We start from the raw sequence: 9,818 nt of genomic DNA, 5'->3' as shown, positions 1-9,818 counted from the left end.
TTTTTTTCTATTAGTAAACATTTAACCTACCTTGCAAATTTATTTATAAATAATTTCAAAAGATTTACTTTTGACAATGTTAATTTCCTTCACTTAGTTATCATAGTAGTATCATGAAAACTATGAAGCTATTTGTAGTATAAATATTTCTTGTAATTAATCTCACTATCAATTTCACTGTTTTCTTTGCTGGTTTGTTGCTGTATTGTTGACGTGAAGTGTTTACATAGTTATCAATCGAACCAATCATAATGGTATTATCAATATAAACTGCAATATCGGCAGTATGTCGGTATTGCAGATAAAGTTCGATAAACAAATTTGTAAATTAAAATCCATATTAATAAAAATGTTAAAAAAAATATGCAAGAAAATTTTAGCATATATTTTGAAAGAGGGGAGGAGAGGGGAAAGGAGGGGAGAGCCCAAAAATGGCTATGCCTAGGGCCTACGAAAGGTATAATCCGGCTCTGCTTTTGGACCAGGGGTTTCCAACTTACCTGAGGCCGGGGGCCACAATTAAAAACACAAATCAAATGGCGGGCCGCAACTTTATCAAAATTTTTTGTAGGACTCTTTTATGTTTGAAGAAACATTAAATATTACTGTTAGATTTTTATGAAGTTGTACAAAACAAAAGTATTGAATTACAAATTACAAAAAGGAGTAGATTTTTTAAAATATTTAATTGTTATTAATAATATTTTAAAAAATATTAAATAAATAATTAAAATTCGGGCTACAATAACTTTAATGTACACCTAACAATTAATGTGCAACACATATCTAATTGTTAAGATATAAAACTTTAAAAAGGTTGTTATTAAAACCTAGATAGTAACACACAGAGTATTCAATGAGAAAATTGAGGTTTGTCTGCTGCAACCACCAAAGAATAGATATTTACATTTTAAATTTACAGCAATAAATAATTTCGTCCAAAATCAGTGGTTTCAAAGAGTTAAATCGGAGAATTTCTTCTGATACGCACACGCTAATTTATATTCACAAAATATAAAAAAATTAAATAAAAAAGAGCAACATACACAATTATTTTTGTATTTGAATAAATATTTTCTTGGGTGCAAAACCTGAGAAATAAATTTCTTTGTACCGTTGGTATGTTAAATTTCACAGAAACGTAGAAATTACGTTTTTATTAACTTGAAAAGTATTTTAAACCCATACAGAGTTTTGTACAAAAATTGTCAGCAAAAACTGACAACTAATTTGTTTTAGTTCGCGGGCCACAAAAAAAGGCCTCGCGGGCCGGATGCGGCCAGTTGGAAACTCCTGTTTTGGGCGGATGATTTCAGCGTATGAAGGACAATACACAGTCATTTATTTTTATATATTTAGAAAAACTAAATTTTTTAATTGAAACATATGTTTAGTTCCGAATTTTATTTAAGGCAAATATAATTCTGAACAAACATATCATACAACAGCTTCCTATTTTGATAAACATTCAAAATGTTAAAAAATACTTTTCTTGGCTCTTCCTCCACTGAAAAAGAATTTTTCTTAAGACTGCATACATTTTAAGATAAATTTTTTATTATTAATTTGAAAGTGTATGTTGCGTTCAAAATTATGATTGGGTACTTACATTTAATAACATGGTTGTGAATGTAGGGCTGCAAGTTTGTCGCGGGAAAAAAAAAAACCGAAATTCGCAGGAGATTTCGAAAATTAGACAGATTCTAACCATAAAAAAAATTTCTATATAAATGATGCAAACGACAGAAATTGCGCAATATTAATATTTTTATTTAAATGAACAGAATTTTGGTACAAAGTCTTGTACATTGTCAGATTATTCTCATTTATGCTTCGTCTTTCATCACTTAATACATTTTTATACTTCCTAGAAAACGATCTTCCTGCGTTCACAAACATAGAATTGCAACTTTCAGATAGATTTCCGAATCTCGATCAATTTTCCTTCATCAACACGCAATTCCTTGACCGTTGCTTTTTTAGAAATAATTGCTGTGAACCTCAAACATTCTACATTCAAACTACCAATTACAAAAGCCTTATCTCCCTCTCTTCTAAGAAACTGACCCCTATTTAAGAAATCACAACAAGCCGCGCAGGAAAAATTTTCTTGATATTTAGAAAGGCAGTAGAAAATTCATTGCCCAGTGCAATAGCCTGTGTAACAATTTTTATGTCAAAGATGTGATTTATAACATTTTCCTTCTTTCGTGATTCCAATTTCTTTTGTACTCTTACTGACTTCCGGAAGGTAATCCTATCAGTCTATTACCCTACCGTAGAAAGACCACCTTACTTGACAAGATTGTGATTATCTCTTATCCCTGAACTATTTTCTTGTCATTTTGCTATTGAGATTCACTCTCCTAAATATCTAATCAATTTTACATGTTCAATTTAAGGCTCCAGGAAAGTAAAAAATTCTGTTAAATAAAAATAATAAATTAAAAACGGGAAAAAAAATCAAATATTAAGCAATTTTCGTGCAAATCAAAACATATTAAGAGATTCGAGGATTTTAGAAAAAACGAGGACAATTTCGCGGAAATTAAGAATGAAAATGCTGATTGAAATTGTATGAATTGACTCCTTTGATTTTTATGAATGAAATTCAATCGTATAATCGATAAAAATTCAAAATTTGCATTAACTAATTAAGTTTTAAAATAAACTTGGCGAATGTGCAGAATTTAGTATTTAAATTTTTTTCTATCATAAATATTTCAGGAATAGATAAGTAGATGGCGCTTCATGTTGAAGCGAAATAAGTAAAAGGCATGAGGAAGGTAATGGCGCCATCTAGTTTGTAAAAATACTGTAGTTTATTTAAATTTTATAACAATATCACAAATCATAATAACTTTTATAAACTTTTTTTAAATATTTAAGCAGTTCTAAAAAGTACATAACATGTTGTTTCAAAAATAAAAGAGCATGAAAAGCATAATAAAATATTTTCCTCATCNAGCCGCCTAGGAAAAATTAACTGGATATGTAGAAAGGCAGTAGAAATTTCATTGCCCAGTGCAATAGCATGTATAACAATTTTTCTGTCAAAGATTTGACTTATAACATTTTCCTTCTTTTGTGATTCCAATTTCTTTTGTACTCTTACAGACTTCCGGAAGGTAATCCTTTATACCCTCTCGTAGAAAGACCATCTTACTTGACAAGATTGTGATTATCTCTTATCTCTGAACTCTTTTCATGTCATTTTGCTATTGAGATTCACTCTCCTAAATATCTAATCAATTTTACATGTTCAATTTAAGGCTTCAGGAAAGTAAAAAATTCTGTTAAATAAAAATAATAAATTAAAAACGGGGGGGGGGGAATCAAATTTTAAGCAATTTTCGCGCAAATCAAAACATATTAAGAGATTCGAGGATTTTAGAGAAAACGAGGACAATTTCGCGGAAATTTGCGTTACGACAGACCTGCAGTCCTATAGGGTAGACGGAAAAAAAGGTCCCTGGAAAAAAAGGTACGGAAAAAAGGGTCCCTGGAAAAAAAGGTCCCGGAAAAGAAGGTCGCGGTAAAAAAAGATACCTCCATAGGGAAAAATCTGTAGGGATATTTCCCCTCTCGCTTTCTGAGCAGCATGAATGCTTCTCGCTGTTGCAATGAATATTCTTTTTATCTGTAATAATTCAGAATAGATCATTGAGGTAAGGAGAAGGGTAAGGGCGGGGGACTTATGGACTGGTTGTATTACGCTTTTTTTTTTAAATTTTAATTCATTTCTTTATTCTTCTTTGATTATTTTTTAAAGCGGGAGGATACTATTTAAATTTTTCAATAATGTTTCACTTTTTTTTGTAATTTTTTTAAGTGAAAAATGTGTTATTTTCTGTTTTAAATTATATTTTGTGAAGAAGCTGCTAATGTGAGGCTTAAAGTAGCCAATCGGGGAAGTTGGGAGGATTTATGTGTTGGATGTTTATTCGTGATTGGAGGTGAAAGTATTGGTCCTTTTTNAAAAAAAAAAAAAAAAAAAAAAAAAAAGAAACGTGCACGGAACAGCAAAAAGAGCTTTAATCTAATCTTCTCATTTCAAATATTTTCCCCTACAGAATTTTTCCTACAGGTACCTTTTCTACCGGGAACTTTTTTTTCGTACCTTTTTTTCCAGGTACCTTTTTTTCCTAGAATCCCCTATAGCATGGTATATTAATGTTGTTGCAGCTTCAAAGCTAGGGTTTATTATCATTTTCCAAACTTTTAAGTTCGATGATTAGACTGCAGTAAAAAACTGCATATGTATACAACCCATGAAGCTATTAACAATACCTAGCTGTTGTATTTTTATTAAAATAAACTGAAAGCGTATTTTTGCAATGAATAGTAACATTTGGTATTACCTGAGAATCAAATCTTTTTTCTAAACTGTATAATTAAACTCTTTAATAAATTTGATATTCTAATGTAAACAAGAATAGTTACAACTTCCCATACTAGAAAGAGAAGAAAAAAAAGTAGTTTTTTTATTATTTTTTTTTTATTAGGGAGAGGAACTAGAAGGATAAACAATTCTTAAAAGCTGAGAAAAATATTGTTTTGAAAAAATAAATACTTGTCTCATTTGTAAGCAAATTTGCTACTCTATTAAAAGTGCATAAAATATTTTTTATTTCCTAATAGTTTGAAGTTAATTTACTTTGTTTATTTTCATAGTGAAGCAGTTGGAAAACACGCATTATCCCTGCAGGCTGTTGCCACAGTACCCCGATTCTACACTGTAGGGAAAAAATTGTACAGGACCAGACATACCGCAATGCCTGTCCTGCCACATTCTATTGATGAAATTCATCTAACAGAAAAATGGTAAAACACGACATGTGGCTGAAAATTCCTTTTCATTGATGATGGTGAAGGCAAAGAAAGATTTCTGTTAAGCAATAATATCTAAATATATTGTAGAATTAAACAAAAATTATCTGACCACAATATTTTTTTATAAATATGCTCAGTAAGTTCTTATAACTTTCGCTTTTTACTTTGCCTACACAAGATTTTTAAACAGTTTCTTCTATCCCTTGCTGATTTGACAAGAATATAATTTTAAATTTTATTTCATATTCTTGAAGTTTTTCATATTCTAGTATTATTATAATTTTACATTAATGTCTCAATTAACCATGCATGTGATGAAAAATAAAAACTTAACAAACCATTATCGAGGAAGGCGAGATTCAAAATACTATAAGAACTTTCTTGATTGCCGAAAGGTGAAGGGTAAAAAGTGAAGAAACTGCCTAAAAGCAAATAAACTGGATTTTGATCCTTTTAATTCTTTCCTCCTAAATTCTCAAATTCTGATAACGTTCTTCCCCCCCCCTCCTCTGATTCAATATCAATTTGCGTCCTTCAAAGCATTACTCTGATTTTTTTCTTTTCTTTTTTTTTCCACGATTAAGAATGAAAATGCTGATTGAAATTGTATGGATTGACTCCTTTGATTTTTATGAATGAAATTCAATCGTATAATCGTATTAATAGTATGTAATCTTACATAATTAATAGTATATAATAGTATAAAGTATATACTTAATAGTATATAATTAATAGTATATAAATCTAGTTTGTAAAAATACTGTAGTTTATTTAAATTTTATAACAATATCACAAATCATAATAACTTTTATAAAAAAATTTTAAATATTTAAGCAGTTCTAAAAAGTACATAACATGTTATTTCAAAAATAAAAGAGCATGAAAAGCATAATAAAATATTTTCCTCATCATGCGAAACACCAGATACGGTATGTTCACAGTTTTCCGGGAAAAGCACTTAAAATATGTTTTTGCACTGACACTATATTTAATTTCAATTATTTAAATAAAAATTGATAAAAAAAAATTTGCTAGTAAATTACCTTAGCAAAAATAACTCACAATGAATTTTATAGCTCAAAACATTAATATTTTAGCAGTGTAGAGGAACTAGTTTAGCATGGAACAATTAATAAAGCTTAAATAAAAATATGCCAGTTACATAGATTTTTAGCTTTTACTTTTCTTAATTTTTTCCTTTATTTATGTTTACCTCATATTTATTTTCGTTTTTTTACATTATATTTATATTTGTTTATTATTTGTTATTTATCTTTGCTGCATTTTTAATTTAATATTGATTAAAAAAACTACTTTTAAAATCTTATAATCTTTTGCATGCTTAAATTGCAAAAAGTATAAAAGATATGTTCAATAAATTTTACTGTACAAATATGTTTTACTGTATTTACTGTAAAATACATTTTACTTGCTTTTTTTATAAAGAAAAATTTTTCTTTTATTCTGCCATCTGGTGTTTCATATATTCAACGCAAAAAAAAACAACAAATAAAAAAAATTATAAATTTTTTTTTTTTTTTAATGAAAAAAATTACGTTACATAAATATTTTATAAGAATTAAATGCTTAATATCTTTTTACTTATATTTTTCTAATAACATTATACTAAATCGCTAAAATTTATCAAAAAATATATACCTTATATTATTTACAACATCCCTATTTTATTTAAGTAGGTGTTTTAGTTCTGATGCAAGGAATATTCCATGAAAATAAAATATGATAACAATAGAAAGATTTATTTCTTTTATTTTTTTCATGTTTTCGCTTTGTTGTTGGTCTGTATGTTTACATGGAATCAATTTGATATCATTTCAAATGGGAGTTGTTTACAATTAGTATTGGTTATTATCAACATTCCGTCAAAAAAATAAATAAATAATAAATAGATAAATAAACTAAAATAAAATACATGCATACATTTTTTATACGGGTTGAATAGGCCTTCAAACAGACATTAATTTAAAATATTTTAAACTGGCAGTAATTCAAATTAAATAAAATAATTTTATTTATAAGAGATTTTTTCCGTTTCATTTATTTTTCTTCTTTTGATTTTTAAGATTTTTTCTTTTAATTATAATTTATTAATTTTTTCTTAATTATTTCCGTCTCCAATTCTTAATTATTTCATAGTTTCTGAGCACAAACAGGCCAGGGTTCAGTTTTTTTTTTTTTTTTTTTTTTTTTTTTTTTTGCACTTTTTCAAGTTTTCATAATAAATTCCTCCAAAATTAGTAAATAAATAAATAAAATAAAATTTAAAAAAAAGAAAGAAATCATTGGCTAGTGACGTACAAAACATAACAAATATCGAATGCAGACCAAAACATTAAAAAAATTCTTCAAAATGTTTTTAAAAAATTCTTGTAAAAATCAATTGAATAATTCATTTAAACACAATATTCCACAATTTATTACAGAAATAACAGAAGTAATAAAACAAATTATTTCTGCTGAAGACGCTAGCAAGGGGGGGGGGATAAAATAAGCGTCCCCTCTATGCCAGGAGAAAAAAAAAAGCTCCTACTCAATCTCATTACATAAAATGTCCCTCCCAAAGAAATGCCGAGGTCTATTATTGTACGAAAACCTAACTGCATCTGAAAAAAAAATTTCACCTGCTAAAAATTTAACTATAAAACCAGCAGATGTAGAGTTGATACTTGATTCATACTATTGGATGCATTATAGGAGGTAAAAGTGAGATATGAGAAATAGAAAAATTAATCATTACATTCGCATAGTATTCAATATCAAATGTGACAAAAATTCCTTATATTATAAGACAACAAGAACAATAGGAATTATTTCAACCAAAAATATAAACCAAAAAGTAAATAAATGAATAAATTTTTAAAAAAATGAGAGACATAAAAAAAAAATCTCGTTAATGCGTTTTGACTCTATCTAAGTTAAAAATAAATTTATAAATAAATAAACGCCAAATGAACAAATTACAATAAATCTTCCTCCCCCAAGAAATGTAGAGATTAATTAAGATGCAAAAATCAATAAATAAAAAACAACCTCTTCTTATAAATTAAACTAGTATATGGCCAGATATTACTGCAGTTTGCATCGCAGAACGGGAAAAGAAAAAAGGTGTAAAAAGATTCATAACAAAATCATTTAAAATATTATAAAATTCATTAAATTATTATCTTATTTGAAAAAAGAAAAAAGTCATTATCAAAGAGGACAAAATGAGTAAAACAAGTTATTTATACCGAAGTATAAAGAAAGAAAACTTAGAAATTCTCCTCTGAGTATAAAATAAAAGCAAGGTTACCCGACGTGTTGCAACGAGATTTCTATCCCAAAATTTAAAAAAAGGAAGAAAAAAACTCTAAATAAAGAAAACCAGTAAGGCTTCTTCAAAATTAAATTATAAAATCAAATATATATTACTATGGTATGCATTGTAGAATGAAAAGAAAAAGAAAGAAAAAAAAAACGAAGTGAGACAAAATTCAGATCAAAATTATTTAAATCATTATTTAATTCATATAAATTATCCGATTTGGAAAAAGAAAAAAATCATTATCTATGTATAATGGAAGAAAACTTTAAAATCCTCTGAGCATCTCATCTCTGCAGAAAGTAAAGAAGGAGGGAAAAAAAAAGGCAATAAACGAATGGACGTGTTGCAACACGATTTCCATCCCAATGAAAGGCAGAAAACTATGTATTATGCCGAGGGGGGAAAAAATAAGAAGAAAAAAAATCAGTAAAGCTTCTCATTCAAAATTAAACTATAAAACCAGATTGTTACGGCGGGGTATACGATGCACACTATAAAGCCATGCATCGCAGAATGTCCATTTATAAGTTGAAAAACCATACTCTGCTGGTGCACACGTGTTCAATTTCAGATACTCAAAAGATCTCAACTCAATGGATACAACATTGAACTTTTACCTCTCAACCACCTGGATTACCCCCGCCCCTCGCCAAAAAAAATATTATAATGACGTTGGGAGCCAGAGAGGGCATTATGACTCATACCAAATATGTTTGTGAGAATAGAACGGACAAAAGGAATAAAATAAGAATTTTTTTTCTTCCGCTACATTGGTTTCGTCTACTTTTGGCGCCTACTTAGCAATGAATAGGACAGTCTAGATTATTTTATATTTATTTATTTTGTCAAACGATTTGAAATGGTGTTTAATCAAATATACATATTTATAATTTGCTTTATAAAAGTTTAAGAGTCTTACGATTAAGGCTAGGCCATAATTTTGAACTGTATACCGTAAGGACTTGATTATCGCTTAAGGCACACCATTTCTGGGGAGCCTCAGAAATAAGTAAAAAGTTTGCAATATTACTTTTTTTTAATGCAGGAAAGAATTAGTTTTTCTCCAAAGAGGAATTTTTTTATCTCAAATTTTCTTTAGATTGTGATAAGCCAAACTCGTGTAAACATTGCACTTATCAAGTTTGAAAGTGCAGCTGAATTTTAATTGGTGCAATATTTACTCCAACTGCTTAAGCAAATGCAACGAGAATGCATATTCGCAAAGTCTCTTATAAATGATTAGTGTCAACAAGAACTAAAAGCTTGTGTTTAACAAATATGTAAAGCTGTAGAAGGAAGGCCAGAATCTTTAAAATAATTCAGCTAATCAGTGACTTTTAGCAAAAATCACTGATTTCACTTGTTTATGGTCACCAAACTATTTTTATTTTCTAACAAAATTTTATATTTTGCTTTAATATTTAGATACGTAAACGTTATCTTAGAAAAATAATCTTCAATTGTCTGTTTTCAAAATTTTCTAGAATGTTTTTCTCTTGAATCATACAGTTCAATAGATTCGTTTTATTGTTAGGTGTACTGTTCAGAAATTTAATTTCAAAATATTTTGCTAGGGGCCCCGAAAAATTTTGTGGGCCTGAATTTTTTCTGATCTATCCCTGTATACCGAAAAGAATTATCTGGTCCTTAGAATTAATAT

The sequence above is a fragment of the Parasteatoda tepidariorum genome, chromosome 2 (genome assembly GCF_043381705.1).
Source record: "Parasteatoda tepidariorum isolate YZ-2023 chromosome 2, CAS_Ptep_4.0, whole genome shotgun sequence".
NCBI lineage: Eukaryota > Metazoa > Arthropoda > Arachnida > Araneae > Theridiidae > Parasteatoda > Parasteatoda tepidariorum.
The sequence above is the reverse complement of the archived record's forward strand: the minus strand, read 5'-3'. Positions refer to the sequence as shown.